Source organism: Engystomops pustulosus, chromosome 7 (assembly GCF_040894005.1).
Source record: "Engystomops pustulosus chromosome 7, aEngPut4.maternal, whole genome shotgun sequence".
Taxonomy (NCBI): domain Eukaryota; kingdom Metazoa; phylum Chordata; class Amphibia; order Anura; family Leptodactylidae; genus Engystomops; species Engystomops pustulosus.
In genome coordinates this window covers 18,992,724-19,008,829 of record NC_092417.1, presented here as the reverse complement: position 1 = coordinate 19,008,829, position 16,106 = coordinate 18,992,724, and the positions used below count along the sequence as shown (strand labels likewise).

Here is a 16,106-nt window from a genome sequence, read left to right as displayed (position 1 = left end):
CCCTTTACACGCCGCTGTTGAACATGCTGCTGCCCCCATGCCAGATGGCATTCTGGCTTAAAGTAAATACATGGGTGGATTTGATCTGTCATTTCAGGTGCTGAGACCGTACAGCGCCCTACGAAAACCGCATATATGGTACAAAACGGCTGGCCATGATGATGCTGTACAACTCTTATGTGCTGTTCCAATGTGCAGGTCAGGCGGTATCATGTCTCCATTTTCAAGAGGCAGATATTAGGAAACTAATATTTGGAAGGGCAGAGCCCCAGTAACTCTGAATTAGATGTTCCCGTGTTTTTCCAACACAGTATTTTCCCAGTGAATTCCACTGCTTCAAAAGGAAGGACTTAGAAAAGAGTCTGTTCCTAAAGAGGAGTTGGGATGGACACCATATACTGCTTTGAGATCTGCAAGAACTCCCGAGTGACAAAATTTTAGTTGGTACCCTGGTATATTCCACCTCCTTATACGCAATGAATTCACAATTTACGTCTAACCTTTGTTGTTAATTCATTTACGTAAAAGGATTTCTTGTAACAATTGCAAGGTCAAATTGATCACCATACCCCTCGATGATTTCATTGCGGGATGTAGTTTGCAATTGGGGTTAGGGATGGGGTTTAGGTACACAGGCCAAAGTTTGCATACAGACTTATTGGAGTCTTGTTAGGCCACTGCAGGTAACACGAACATATTGTTCTGTTTAAATAATTGTAATGTGCAGTGAGTCTAAAAATTATTTTCAAAATTTTAATAAAATTTCACTTCATGTCTTTAAGTGGGCTTTAAATTATTTCAATATTTTTTTAACAACCCATTTTCAGAACTGGAGCTTTCTCCAGAAAATGAAAGCTGCATTTTTCCATTATCCTATATTTTCATGACCCCAATGACCCAAGTCACAATGTGGGGTCCTGTCCAAATTAAAGAAACTTTATTTCCATTTTCCATATACATAACATATACATTATTACATCATATCATAACTCTTATATATCATAATATTTTCCATCATATATTCATATCATTACAAAAATTCATACCCACCCACCCTCGTTCAGCAGAGCACCCCCCCCCCCAAAAGAAAAAAAAATGACCATTCCTTAGCATAATTGTTATATTCTGCCCTTAATATTTTCTCTTTTTTTCTTTCCTTTACTTTTTCCTTCCCCTTTTATGGTTACAACTTCGGAAATCTAGTATGGCCTACCTCCCATAGCCCACTTTCTTAATGCATCCTTTCCCATAGCTGAGAATTTTCAAACCATTTAACCCTGCTCACTAATCTTAACCAATCTAAACAACTTGGCGTATCACTGCTACCCCATTTCATGACAATTCCCAATCTCGCCAACAATAATGTTTTTATCTAGCACAGGCTTCTTGCGTGCTTCCTCATAATTTAACCTAATCAGACCAAGAATGGTCTCCAATACTCCTCTCCAGGACCACTATCTGGGATTCTTCGATGAACGCAAAGATAGACTCCCGATATTTTTTAATTCTGTTACATCCCCAGTAGAGATGAGCGAGCACTAAAATACTCGAGTGCTCGTTATTCGAGACAAAATTTTCCTGATGCTCAATAGGAGACTCGAGCATTTTTCAAAGGGACCATGGTTCGGGAATAAAATGTGTTATTTAATTGAAAAAGTATGTCTTCTCATAAGTTAGCAGATGTATGCAAACATCTGCAATCTATTCTTCACTGTTCCGCGTGTATATTATCTCCTGACAAGTTAGCAGATGTGAAGAACAGTGAAGAATAGAATAAAAACAGTGAACACAGTGAACACAGGATCATTTAAGTGAAAAACGCAGTGAAAAACACAGTGAAGAATAGATTGCAGATGTTCGGCACATCTGCTTACTTGTCGGGAGATACGCTGTCCCGGGATCCACTCCTATTCTTCCACTGAAGTCTCCCCGATCTCTATGTCCTTGCTCCCCAATGTCTCTGTCCTGGCTCCCCGATGTCTCTGTCCTTGCTCCCCGATGTCTCTGTCCTGGCTCCCTGATGTCTATGTCCTGGCTCCCCGATGTCTATGTCCTGGCTCCCCGATGTCTCCGTCCTGGCTCCCCGTTGTCTCCATTCTGGCTCCCCGATGTCTCCGTTCTGGCTCCCCGGTGTCTCCGTTCTGGCTCCCCGGTGTCTCCGTTCTGGCTCCCCGGTGTCTCCGTTCTGGCTCCCCGATGTCTCCGTTCTGGCTCCCCGATGTCTATGTCCTGGCTTCCCGATGTCTATGTTCTGGCTCCCCGATGTCTATGTCCTGGCTCCCCGATGTCTATGTTCTGGCTCCCCAATGTCTCTGTCCTGGCTCCCCGATGTCTCCGTCCTGGCTCCCCGTTGTCTCCATTCTGGCTCCCCGATGTCTCTGTTCTGGCTCCCCGATGTCTCCGTTCTGGCTTCCCGATGTCTCTGTTCTGGCTCCCCGATGTCTCTGTTCTGGCTCTCCGATGTCTCTGTTCTTGCTCCCCGATGTCTCTGTTCTGGCTCCCCGATATCTCTGTTCTGGCTCCCCGATGTCTCTGTGCTGCTCCCCGCTGTCTCTGTGCTGCTCACTGTGTTCTTCAATGTGTTCTATTACACATTAGGAAACTAATATTTGGAAGGGCAGGGCCCCAGTACCTCTGAATTAGATGTTCCCGTGTTTTCCTAGCACAGCATTTTCCCAGTGAATTCCACTGCTTCAAAAGTTGGTCCCCTGGTATATTCCACCTCCTTATGCGCAATGAATTCTGGCTCCCCGATGTCTCTGTGCTGCTCCCCGCTGTCTCTGTGCTGCTCACTGTGTTCTTCAATGTGTTCTTCACACATATATATTGTTCTTCACATACTAATTTGTTTGCACCGTTTCGCGCGTATCTTCCGACAAGTAAGCAGATGTGCCGAACACCTGTAATCTATTCTTCACTGTGTTTTTCACTGTGTTTTTCACTTAAATGATCCTGTGTTCACTGTTTTTATTCTATTCTTCATTGTTCTTCACTGTGTTTTTTTAATTAAATGCTCGATCTTGAGCAGGGGAAATACTGAAGATAAACTGATTCCCCTGCAACAATCTTTCCATTTCTCCAGGTTCTAGTCTTCTACCACCTCTCCCCATTTCTGTGGTACACTGGAGAGCACCTTTTTGCTCCATGCCTAAATCAGATTTTTGTAAATTCTCAAAATATTTTTATTAACAGTGCCCGAAAACCTAATGAAGTCTATGCAAATCTATGTAAATCTAAAACAATCTAAATACTCCGAAATCCCATATATCCTCCTTATCTCTATAACTTACCGTTACTACCTATCTGATTCAAATACTTAACGCCCCTATTTACCCAATATTTATTATCAGGAGTAGACCTGAAATCTTCGAAATTGTAATTGCTCCAAATTGGTGTACAAGAAAAAATTCCCGGTAATCTCAAAATCTCAGTGATATCCAACAATTATTCAACAGTGTAGCTATCGGTAATGTGAAATAAATCTTTTTCATCAATTCCCCACTTTCTAATAACTCACCCATTGTGTCCCTATCCCCTACACTAAGTTTCAACAATCTACTAAAGGTGCTACAGTTCCTCCAGGACACTAAAAGCGCTGCCTGGAAAGGAATAAAATATCCAAACATCCAAGGGATATTTAAACCACCTTTTACCAATGGACAATATAGCCGTGTCAATTTCATTCTGCAATTCTGAACATCTGCAATGTGTTCTTCACACATATTGTTCTTCACATACTATTGTGAAGAACACCGTTAAGCACGCGTGTCTTTGGATAAGTTAGCAGATGTACGCGAACATCTGCAATGTGTTCTTCACTGTGTTCTTTCAATGTTTTCTTTCAGTTAAAACATCTGCAATGTGTTCTTCACTGCAATGTGTTCTTCACTAAAGAACACATTGCAGATGTTTCCATACATCTGCTAACTTAGACAATTTGCATTGACTCGAGCATTTTCTTGAGCGGGCGAAATACTCATCCGAGCAATGAGCCGTTTTGAGTACCCTAATACTTGAACAAGCATTAAGCTCGGACGAGTATACTCGCTCATCTCTAATCTTTAGCCAATTCGGGATTTTTTACCTAAATTTCTCTAACAGAGGAAGTAAGTTTAGGTCTAGAAATTCCCTCACATCAGCTGATGCAAGAACCCCATAATACCTGAATAATGCGTTCTTTTCTGAGACCATAAGAGAATTTATATTAATACTCATCTCATTACCGAGGGGCAACAACAGAGTTTTCTCCCAATTAATTTTTAAGCCCGAAAAAGGGCCATCCTCAATCAGTTCTATTATATATTCTATAGTCTTTTATGGCTCCCTAATCATTAGGAGAACATTCACCCGTATACATGGATATCTTCTTTACCTCTGCATCTATTGTCTTTACCTGAGAGGAAGTATTTGATACCTTCTGGCGGATTTTAAACATATCTTCTCTTAGCATCACTAGATCAGAAGAAAGTGAGACAACCTGAGTAACAAGGGATTCAACTGTAGCCCCCATTTTCTGCACTGTAGCAAGGATTTCTGTCCAGATAGGGTTGAAGACTTCCCCACCTCCCATCTCTGTGTCTGCTACCCCCTCCCCTTCTGTTTGTGAGGAAGTAGGAGGATATTTCAAAGTATGTCTTGTTTTGACTACTGGTGAACTCCAGATTTTTCTAATTTGGAGGTTGAGTCTCCTTTATTCCCTGATTTCTCATTTACTTCCTTCGGGGGAAAGCCCCTCCTCCCCCCGACTTGCGCCACAGATTCTTAGCCAGTAATTCATTAATACTTCACCTTCAAACCCACTGCCAACTTGTATGTAAAAGTAAATTACATCAAGAATGATCAAACATGAACCCACATTAATTCCCAAGCTGAAACCAGAGAACCCTTTTTGAGTAAATGAACAGTCCAGAAAAGAATACCCCAGTCGGTAAACAAAAATGTCAAAGAACAACTGCCCAAAGCCAGTCCACCTGGTTACTTATCAATGTGGCCACAAATGCCAACCGGTAAGGACCCAACTGTCATACCAAGCTGGCCGAGCCAACCTGGAGGGAATCAAGCCAGCAGAGTCAAACCAGTAGAAACACGCCGATGGGCAAAGCCGACAGAGTGAGTTTGGCCAGGTCTCGTTGCACAATCGATACAGCAGAACCAGGCGGCCCACCCCGGCGGCAAACCCCAAACGACAATCCCAGACCGTCCGACCCCAACCTGCAGATCCCGACTGGCAGGCCCTAGACGGCAGGCTTTGGGTGGCAGACCCCTACACAGTCCTCCCCAAGCCAACTGGCCCTAGAGCTCCAAGCCCCTGTAGCAGACTCAGGTCGGCAGACTCAGGTCGGCAGACTCAGGTTAGCAGACTTGGGTTAACAAAAGACTGAGGTAAGTGGCTGATTCAGATTGGCTGCAAACTCAGTTTAACAGTTGACTCAGAGTAACAACCAACTCAGATTAACAGCAGATTTAAAAATGAACAGTAAAGTCATATTTAGCAGCAGATTCAACTTAGTCAATTAACTTTGAGTTAACTTCAAATTATTGGCCCTCTCAAGATGCCTTCGGGCCCAAAATAGCAGCAGAATCAGGATGACAATGAGAATAAATCAAGTTTAGCTGCAGCTAGCACAAGAGAGAAAAAGGCAAAGCGTTAGGGCCTACCATAAAATTAAGCCACGAGAGAGGAGGAGGGACCAGAAACGACGTGACGCATGCTCACGTCATCCTGTCCGCCTACATGAAGAAGTCTATACTTCTATCATCATGCTTGATTGGATCTCACACTCTGATGATATATGAGCCACAAACAACAAACTATGGCTTGCATCCCATGAATGTGTGCAGGTATTTTTTAGGGTAAGTACAGAACAAGTGTAACTGGGGAATGTCCTAGTGTTATATATAATGTTTATATATATATATATATATATATATATATATATATATATATATATATATATATTATATGCTGCGCATCGTAAATTCATCTTAGGCTTCTTCTATTTATTTACCCTGTTATATAAAATACATACATTTTTTTAAACACAATTTACAATGTTAAATTATAAAATAAATAATCCAATAATAACCGATGATTAGTCACAAAGGTCCCAAAACCCATTTGAGAAATCAATTTGTAGTTTCAAAATTTGACACAGGGGATGAGTAATGAGCGAGGTAAAATATACAAAAAGCTCTTTGTATCAATTGTGTCTTTTCAACAGAAATTGGGATGCTTCCCTTCCATAGATCCTGCTCGGCACTCATCATCCATCTTGTGTGTAAGTTTTTATTTAACATTAATGATGATCATCTTGTTTTATTCTTCTCTGAATGCTCAGAATTTTATAAAAATTACCAGTTTAAAAAAGATGAAAATGAAACCTGATACTAAAAACCTGAGGCTCTCCAAATGTTATGGTTGGTAGACAGAGGGAGGGGGCTTTCTTTTGGATTTATTCCCCCTAAACAGCCTCAACCACGTTATAGTTTGCGTCCTGATTACATGTCCGGTCTCTCTTTGTGTCCCTACTGCAATGTAAACCCTGTATGGAAGACATTTCAGTTCTATATTGTTTTAATGAAAATATTCTTAAAATTCTGTAGCAAAAATTCCTAACATCTCTGCACATCGTTCTCTTCTTCACATGTTTCATATAACGATACAGCTCTACATCCATGTACATAGCCCCGCACAATATTCCAATTTCTCACATACAGTAGATTATAATTCTATTCACATCCCTTGAACTTTTCCTCTTATTTTGTTAAACATTCTGGGCACAAATTTAAATTTATTGGATTAACATTTTATGTGAATGACACATAAAGTACAGAAGGTACTATATGAAATAGTAGAAGAACATCCAGCAATGTGCAGCTCCAAGAGGGAAATTCTAAAAACATTTTATTGAGATCATGACTGACGCGTTTCAAATCTATTGAGATTTTTAGTCATCGATCAAAGAATCTCATAGATCATACATCTATGACTAAGAATCTCACTAGATTCGAAACGCGTCAGAAATTCTTCTATTCCTGCCATTGCATTGTGATGATTTTCACATGAGTTAACCTGGACATATCTCATTGAAAGTGAGCAGTTTTTTCTCCTCCTGGTTGATAATCCATAATTATTTAGCATGAAAGATTAAAAAATTGTTGTTTCCGTAGTGGATATTGTTTTATAACTGGGTTTGTGTTAATAGCTTTCCATTCTCCATGTGGTTAAACTTTTTTGCAGTGACAGGCAGTCCTTGGGTTAGGTACAAGATCGGTTCTTTAGGTTTGTACTTAAGTTGAATTTGTATGTAAGTAAGAACAGGTATATTTTATAATGGTAGAAAATTAATCAATAAAATCTAATTACAGAAACCTTACAGCTGATAATTGCAACCTCTGATTAAAGCTAAGCATCCAGAGAGCTTCACCAGTGGTCACAGTGGGCAGAGAACTCTGTCTGCTGGCAGAGGGGTCATCTGTAAGCCGAGTGTCTTTAATTAGGAGACCACCAGTACTGTTTTTTTTTCATGGTAACTTTCTGTATCTGTGAAACTGACTCTGCTTTCTCCTCGTTTTTTGTCTGTGTACAATTAGTCTTTAAAATACATTTTTTACCTCTTGCGATGCCTGTTTCTCTTACAGACATGTACTTGAACCGTCAGATAACCTTAGCTGTCCCACTGGAACTTTTCTTTTTTTTCTTAAATATGTTGTCTTTCAATTTCTTATCCAGCTAGAGAAACTCGAGAGTAGAGGATTGTGTCTGAACAGAGTCCAGTAACTTCTTAATTTTTGTTTGTACATCAGCATATTCCGTTTCCTCCTGCTCAACAATAAGTTGCAATAATTTCTCTGTGCATTCCGTAAGGACAGCATTCCACTGTGAGAAAAATTCTGATGTATAACTGATGGACAGGAATTTCTTGGGACTCCGATTTCCTCAATGTATGATTTTAGTGTTACAGGATCCCCCAAATTCTTTTACAAGCAAATCTTCCAAATAATTCATGCAAATTCTTAAATTCATCATCCCTTCTTGTTCCAAACTTGTTGCATTAACAGTTTTGTTTTGTTTGTTGTACATTTATTCGGCCAGACATGTAGCTGCACAAGGAGGGTTTTCCTCTTTATTGGACTAATTAGTGGGCATATTATTATTATTATTTTTATAATATACACAAACAACTTGGGAGAGTCAACTCAATCGTACAACATCAGGTTATTGAACGAAGCTTCCAGCGCACTGAACCATTTTGGCCCTAGGTACGTATGATCTATTAGAAAGAAAAAATAATTTTTTTTCAGCTCACCGGCTTGTGTCCACAGGCTGTGCAGGTTGCTTTAGGACCAAGAGAACGAGACAGAAACAAGAGAAGGAAATCGCATTCCGCACCGGAATAGAGTTATTTTCAGTAGCCGTACATCCTGATAAACACTGGGGTAAGATGTAGTAGAAAAACCTATGTTTCGGGCGATTAAAAACGCCATTACCTATGGCTGAGTATGACCTATTCGCAAACAGAGGAAAGCCAGCTACAGGAAAGCTTCTTAAAATAAATTAAAATCCATAGTAATAAATGCAGCAAAAGAGCAACAGATAAGCAGGTTAAGCCTTCATATTATGATAAAACATCTTATTCATGGCTTAGAACCAGTGTTGCTAGCCTGACTTAAATCCACCCTTTACCAGAAGCTCTATACCTTCCAAGCCAACCTGACAGAAGTCTAGTTGGCTAAAACAGAGATACTCAGAGCACCATTACCATTACGAGTATTTACACATAGATAAAAGTTTTTTATTTTTATTATTATAAGTAACAACTCTAAGTGCAATGAATTCAAGAATACACCTTCAATAGAAATAAACACATCTTGTTTTCTATTTACACTACCACAAGAAAAAATGGATCTACACAGTTCTCAATGTAAAATTGCAGATCAAACTTTATTAGACAAGTTAAAAGTTAAATACAATGGATGCAAGTTAAAAAAAAACAATAAAATCAAATCCGACTGCGCTAATCCCCTGTGCACAGTATGGGGTATATCTACCAGCTAAGGATAGGCATGCCTCTGATGTAATCTTCTATAATAATTATTATTTTACAATTCATAACAGCCAGTATGTGTAGAAGCGGTAGAATTAAATTTAAGAGACCATTACTTAGCATTTTTAGTGCAGTAGGAACACCCACGGACAGCCCAATGCTTCCTCAGGGGGTATGTAACAAACGCTGGGAGACAAGATTTTACATACTCACAAGAGTCAGGTGGACGTTACTAGTGCATGCGTCTCGAATGATCATTCGGCGTGTAGAATTCTCACTTCCGGCATCATGGTACTGGTGCACATGTCTGGGGTTCGACAGAGCTATCGAATCCGTGGGTGTTCCTACTGTACTAAAAATGGGTAAGACACTGGTCTCTTACATTTTATTCTACCGCTTCTACACACACTGGCTGTTATGAATTGTAAAATAATTATTATTATAGGAGATTACATCAGAGGCATGCCTATCCCTAGCTGGTAGATGTACCCCATACTGCTCACAGAGGATTAGCCCAGTCGGAGCTGTTTTTATTGGGTTTCTTTGATTTGTATCCCTTGTATTTAAATTTTTTAACGTGTCTAATAAAGTTTATCTGCAATTTTACATTGAGAACTGTGTAGCTACTGTACTCTTTCTGGTAGTGCATTTAACATTTGGGAGTAGTTCTGTATTTTGAAGGTGGAAGGCTATATGCCTAGTCCCGTAATGTAGCAAATTGAAGATGCGGTAATTGATTGTTTTCCATTTAGTCCAGAGAAGGGTGGAGTACAATGTTTAGGATGTTCCCATTCCAGTGGCATGGGAACAAAAACCTTTTGTAAATAGTTTATGTTTTTGCAAATAATTTAGTTTGTTTTCTAAGAAAGTTTATCAAAATTCCTTTTTGGAAATTAGTTTTTTTTTTTTTAAATATTTTCCAACAAAGTTCATGTTTTTTTAAAAAGCTTGTTTTTTTAAATAGTTTCAGTTGATCCATGGAGTTACTGGAACAGGAGGGAATTTTTCTCTATGGCTGCGCTTAAACTGGTGTTACCAGCCCAATGCTGACTGGAGGAGTAGGCAGGGGATTGGTTAGAGTTGGTTGCCCTATAGTTCAATGTGGACAATATCCATGAGTCCTATTTCTATTGCTTTATTAGACATGCTTTAAAAGATGATATAGTGCAGCCCATGCAAACAATTTTAATATGATCATTTGAATTTTTAATTTAATAATAATGTAACACAATATTTATTTTACCGAAAAGTTATTGTGGTTGCTTTTTTGCTATAGTTCTGCTGTCAACTGGACCTGGCCTGTGAAAAGAAGGTTCATGTTCTACTAGTTCCACAAAGATCAGCAGGGTTATATTGTGGTTGTCCTCTGCTACATGTAGAAATGAATACAGTATATACTCGAGTATAAGCTGACCCGAGTACAAGTCGAGACCCCGATTTTTAACACAAAAAACTGGCAAAACATATTGACTCGAGTATAAGCCTAGGGTGGTAAATGCATTGGTCACAGCTCCCCCAGTATTTAGTCAGCAAGCCCCCTGTGGTATATAGCTAGCAAGCCCCCTGTAGTATAAAAGTATAAAGTCTGCCAGCCCCCTGTGATATTTAGCCTGCACCCTGTAATATATAGCCTGCCAGCCCTTGTAGTACATAGCCTTTCAGCCCCTTTAGTATATAGCCAGCCCCTGTAGTATATACCCTGTCAGCCCTTGTAATATATAGCCTGCCAGCCCCTGTAGTATATACCCTGTCAGCCCTTGTAGTATATAGCCTGCCAGCCCTTGCAGTATGTAGCCAGCCCTTGTAGTATGTAGCCTGCAGCCCCTGTAGTATATAGCCTGCAAGCCCCTGCCCCCAATGTAATACCTGTAGGAAAAAACCCAGATTACTCACCTTCCGACACCCCCCCACCCCGGGCAGGTCCTATACAGCAATGCTCCAGCATCCCTACGAGTTCTGTCGCAGGCACCATGACGTCAGCCGCTTGCTGACATCATAGTGTGTGTCGAAGCTGGGACACAGAGCCATTGCCGGATCATCGCTGTATAGAAGAGGACCTGGGGAGGGGGGGGCGTAGGAAGGTGAGTACACTGTTTGTTTTTTTTCTTGACTCAAGTATAAGCTGAGGTGTGGTTTTTCATCCCATATTTTGGGCTGAAAAACTAGGCTTATACTTGATTGTAAACATATACGGTACTCTTTTGTGGAAAAAGAGAGCTATGTGGTTTCTTTTTTGTGGGTTACCGTATATACTCAAGTATAAGCTGACCCAAGTATAAGCCGAGACCCCTAATTTTACCACCAAAACTGGGAAAAGCTACTGACTCGAGTATAAGCCGAGGGTGTAGTATACAGCCTGCCCTGCCCCAAGTGGTATACAGCCTGCCCTGCCCCAAGTGGTATACAGCCTGCCCTTTCCCAAGTAGTATACAGCCTGCCCTGCCCCAAGTGGTATACAGCCTGCCCTGCCCCAAGTGGTATACAGCCTGCCCTGCCCCAAGTAGTATACAGCCTGCCCTGCCCCAAGTGGTATACAGCCTGCCCTGCCCCAAGTGGTATACAGCCTGCCCTGCCCCAAGTGGTATGCAGCCTGCCCTGCCCCAAGTGGTATACAGCCAGCCCTGCCCCAAGTATGCCAAGCTAATAAAAAAAAATAAACTCGGCGGCGACTCCCGGATCCTCGGCGGCGGCTTCTCTGCATTCTTCACTAGCCGGCAGTAGGCGGCGGCTCCCGGATCCTCGGCGGCGGCTTCTATGCATTCTTCACTAGCCGGCAGTCGCGTCCATGCAAGCTGCCGGCGGGCGCACACTATGATGCGGCGGTGTCGCCGCTGATGACGTCATCAGCGGCGACACCGCCGCATCATAGTGTGGGCTCGCCGGCAGCTCACAAGGGCACGACTGCCGGCTAGTGAAGAATGCAGAGAGAAACGGAAGCCGCTGCTGAGGACTGGGAGCCGCTGCCGAGGATCCGGGAGCCGCCGCCGAGGATCCGGGTGCCGCCGCCGAGGATCCGGGTGCCGGAGGGTGAGTATTAGTTTTTTTTTTTTTGATTGGCTCGTGTATAAGCCGAGGTAAGATTTTTCAGCACATTTTTTGTGCTGAAAATCTCGGCTTATACAGGAGTATATACGGTATATGAAGAGGACGTTTTTTTAAATCTTAGTTTTATCCTTAGCTTTTTCTGATTAAATTAAAAGCAGATTGACTGTTATGAAGAATGTACAAACAATGATAATTATGCAGAAAGAGATGCCGCTGTAGAGAATCTTAAAAAAAAGACCTATGCTAAAAACCACCTAACAACGTTCACTAGATCACAAGAGGCAAAAATCCTTAGCTTGGAGTTTTCATAAAGATGAACAATACTATGTGAGAAAAAATTATTAGTACTAATATTAGCCTACTACTCTCCTAGTCCCCTTTTGTATTGCAGAAAGTCTATAGAGTTTTCAATCAAGCCATCAACAATTTGGTTACTTTCCTGACTATATGTATTTTTTGACTAAACATTACATGACCAGTTTGGAATTGTTGACAATTTTGTTTATTTTTGTATAACAGAACATCACAGAAAGTTATGGAATATCTAAACCAGACCACTCCTCGTAGGTTCATCTTACTTGGGTTCTCCAATGTCCTTCACCTTCAAGTCATCATCTTCATCACATTTTTGACAATGTATTTAATGACTATATCAGGGAACCTTCTTCTGATCATCATTGTGAGGATCAATCCAAGACTTCACAGCCCAATGTATTTCTTTTTGACCAGCCTATCACTTACAGACATCTTTTTCACCTCCTCCATTGTTCCTGTGATCCTAATGAACATCTTCGCTAAAGATAGAAGTATTTCTTTACTTGGATGTGCAGTACAGATGTACATCTCCTTAGCTATGGGGGTTACAGAATGTATATTACTTTCCTTCATGGCCTATGATAGATATGCTGCTATTTGTAGACCACTCCATTACAACACCATAATGAGTAAGGCATTGTGCATCTACTTAGTTGCAGGGGCATGGACGATTGGCTTCATTAACTCTTTTGTGCAGGTCTTCCTCGCCTTTCAACTTCCATTCTGCAACTGTCCAAACGTCAACCACTACTTTTGTGAGGTACCTGCATTTATACGGATGGCTTGTAGAGATACTTTTGTTATTGAATTATCTATATACATCGCAGGAGGGATTTTTGCTTAAATTTCCTTCTGCTTGATTCTGATTTCATATGTCCATATTATCTCCAACATCCTAAAGATTATTTCATCAAAAGGAAGACAGAAATCCTTCTCCACATGTGTCTCCCACCTCACTGTTGTCATTATCTACTATGGGACTATTATGTTTATGTATCTACGACCGCAATCAAAGAGATATAGTCATCGTTCTAGTAAATCAGACAACATAGTGCCAATTTTTTATACCACAGTGACCCCGATGTTGAACCCTTTTATATACAGTATCAGGAACAAGGATGTGAAAAATACTTTCATCAATCAATTCAAGAGGAAGCAATTTCATTAAATAATAAAACTTTTCTTGGGTCTATGGCATCCACCAATTTAACTGTCATCAGGTTCAGTAATTCTAGCTAGTGATGAGCGGACCTGAACTCCTAAATTTTCATGTCCGCGCTGAACATTGTGGGTATGGGATCCCCGATGGTGGCATCTAAAGATAACACTCATGACTAGTCCCGACACTGATTGTGGGTGCTATAAGTGAAGGTGAAAGTTCAAGTATGAGTTTAGTACCCGAACCCTCGGGCTTGTGGCTGGCTGTGTGTGTACTAGCCAAGGTATAATCAATCACAGTGGGTCACAAACTAATACTACTGCTGCTAAAGTTTTAGTCAACTACATTGATCAGGAGACAAGTAGGAGGAGGACCCTGCCCGTGAGCGCTTAACATACATATAGGGTGGGAGGGATTGAGACATGAGGTGTGGGAGTAATGCAGTTAATGTGCATTGTAAGTGAACGTGAACAGATGGGTTTTCAGGTTACGTTTGAAGGTTTGGAAAGTGGGGGACAGTCTGACACATTTGGGTAGAGTTCCAGACTATGGGAGATGCACAGGAGAAGTCCTAGATGTGGTTGTGTGAAGAGTGGGTGGTAACAGAGTGAAGATGAAGGTCCTGTGGACCTGTGGAGACTATGTGTGGGGCGGTATTGCCTGAGGAGTTCAGAGATATATGGAGGGAACATGTTGTTGATGGCTTTGTAGGTTATAGTTAGTATTTTAAATTGAATTCATTGTGCAATGGGTAACCAAAGGAGACTGGCAGAGAGGAGATGCAGAGATGACAGATGGATTAGCCGGGGAGCAAAGTTTCGGACAGATTGGAGCAGTGTTAGAAAGTTAGCTGGGAGACCGCAGAAAAAGAGTGTTGCAGTAGTCCAAGCAAGGGATGATGAAGGCATGGACTAGTAATTTTGTAGACTCTGGATTGAGAAGGGTCAGATGCGAGAGATGTTCCTGAGGTAGAGGCAGCACGTTGCAGTAAGGGCCTAGATGTGTGGCTAAAAGGATAAGGCAGAGTCAAGGATGACTCCAAGGTAGCAGACTTTATGGACTGGGGAGAGTGTGGAGCCATGAATTGTGACTAGAGATGAGCGAGTATACTCGTCCGAGCTTGATGCTCGTTCGAGTATTAAGGTACTCGAAACGGCTCGTTGCTCAGACGAGTATTTCCCCTGTTCGAGATCGAGCATTTAATTAAAAAAACACAGTGAAGAACAATGAAGAATAGAATAAAAACAGTGAACACAGGATCATTTAAGTGAAAAACACAGTGAAAAACACAGTGAAGAATAGATTACAGATGTTCGGCACATCTGCTTACTTGTCGGAAGATACGCGCGGAACGGTGCGAACAAAATAGTATGTGAAGAACAATATATATGTGTGAAGAACACATTGAAGAACACGGTGAGCAGGACAGAGACACCGGGGAGCAGCACGGAGACATGGGGCAGCGGCAGCACGGAGACATGGGGCAGCGGCAGCACGGAGACATGGGGCAGCGGCAGCACGGAGACATGGGGCAGCGGCAGCACGGAGACATGGGGCAGCGGCAGCATGGAGACATGGGGCAGCGGCAGCACGGAGACATCGGGCAGCGGCACGGAGCGGCACGGAGACATCGGGGAGCGGCACGGAGACATCGGGGCATGGAGACATCGGGGAGCGGCACGGAGACACCGGGGAGCGGCACAGAGACATTGGGGCACGGAGACATCGGGGAGCGGCACGGAGACATCAGGCAGCGGCACGGAGACATCGGGCAGCGGCACGGAGCGGCACGGAGACATCGGGCCACGGAGACATCGGGGCACGGAGACATCGGGGAGCGGCACGGAGACATCGGGGAGCGGCACGGAGACATCGGGGAGCTTCACGGAGACATCGGGCAGCGGCACGGAGACATCGGGGAGCAGCACGGAGACATCGGGGAGCAGCACGGAGACATCGGGGAGACTTCAGTGGAAGAAGAGCAGCGGATCCCGGGACAGCGTATCTCCTGACAAGTAAGCAGATGTGCCGAACATCTGCAATCTATTTTTCACTGTGTTTTTCACTTAAATGATCCTGTGTTCACTGTGTTCACTGTTTTTATTCTATTCTTCACTGTTCTTCACATCTGCTAACTTGTCGGGAGATAATATATGCGCGGAACAGTGAAGAATAGATTGCAGATGTTTGCATACATCTACTAACTTATAAGAAGACATTCTTTTTCAATTAATTAACACATTTTATTCCCGAACCATGGTCCCTTTGAAAAATGCTCGAGTCTCCCATTGACTTCAATGGGGCTCGTTATTCGAGACGAGCACTCGAGCATCTGGAAAAGTTCGTCTCGCATAACGAGCACTCGAGCATTTTAGTGCTCGCTCATCTCTAATTGTGACAGATAGCTCAGGTGGGAGGGATAAGTTAGATGGAGGAAAGATAATGCGGAAAGATTATGGGAAAAGAAAAAGGAGGATATGGTTGAAAGACACTCTGGAATTCTGGCTAGAAAAGTAGAGATATCTGGACAAGAAAAATAG

General features: G+C 42.1%; 1 pseudogene; it reads left to right on the top strand.

The window, feature by feature from the left end:
* Positions 1-12,627: 12,627 nt before the first annotated feature.
* LOC140070045 (olfactory receptor 2G6-like) lies at positions 12,628-13,575 on the top strand (annotated as a pseudogene).
* The last annotated feature ends 2,531 nt before the right edge of the window (positions 13,576-16,106 follow it).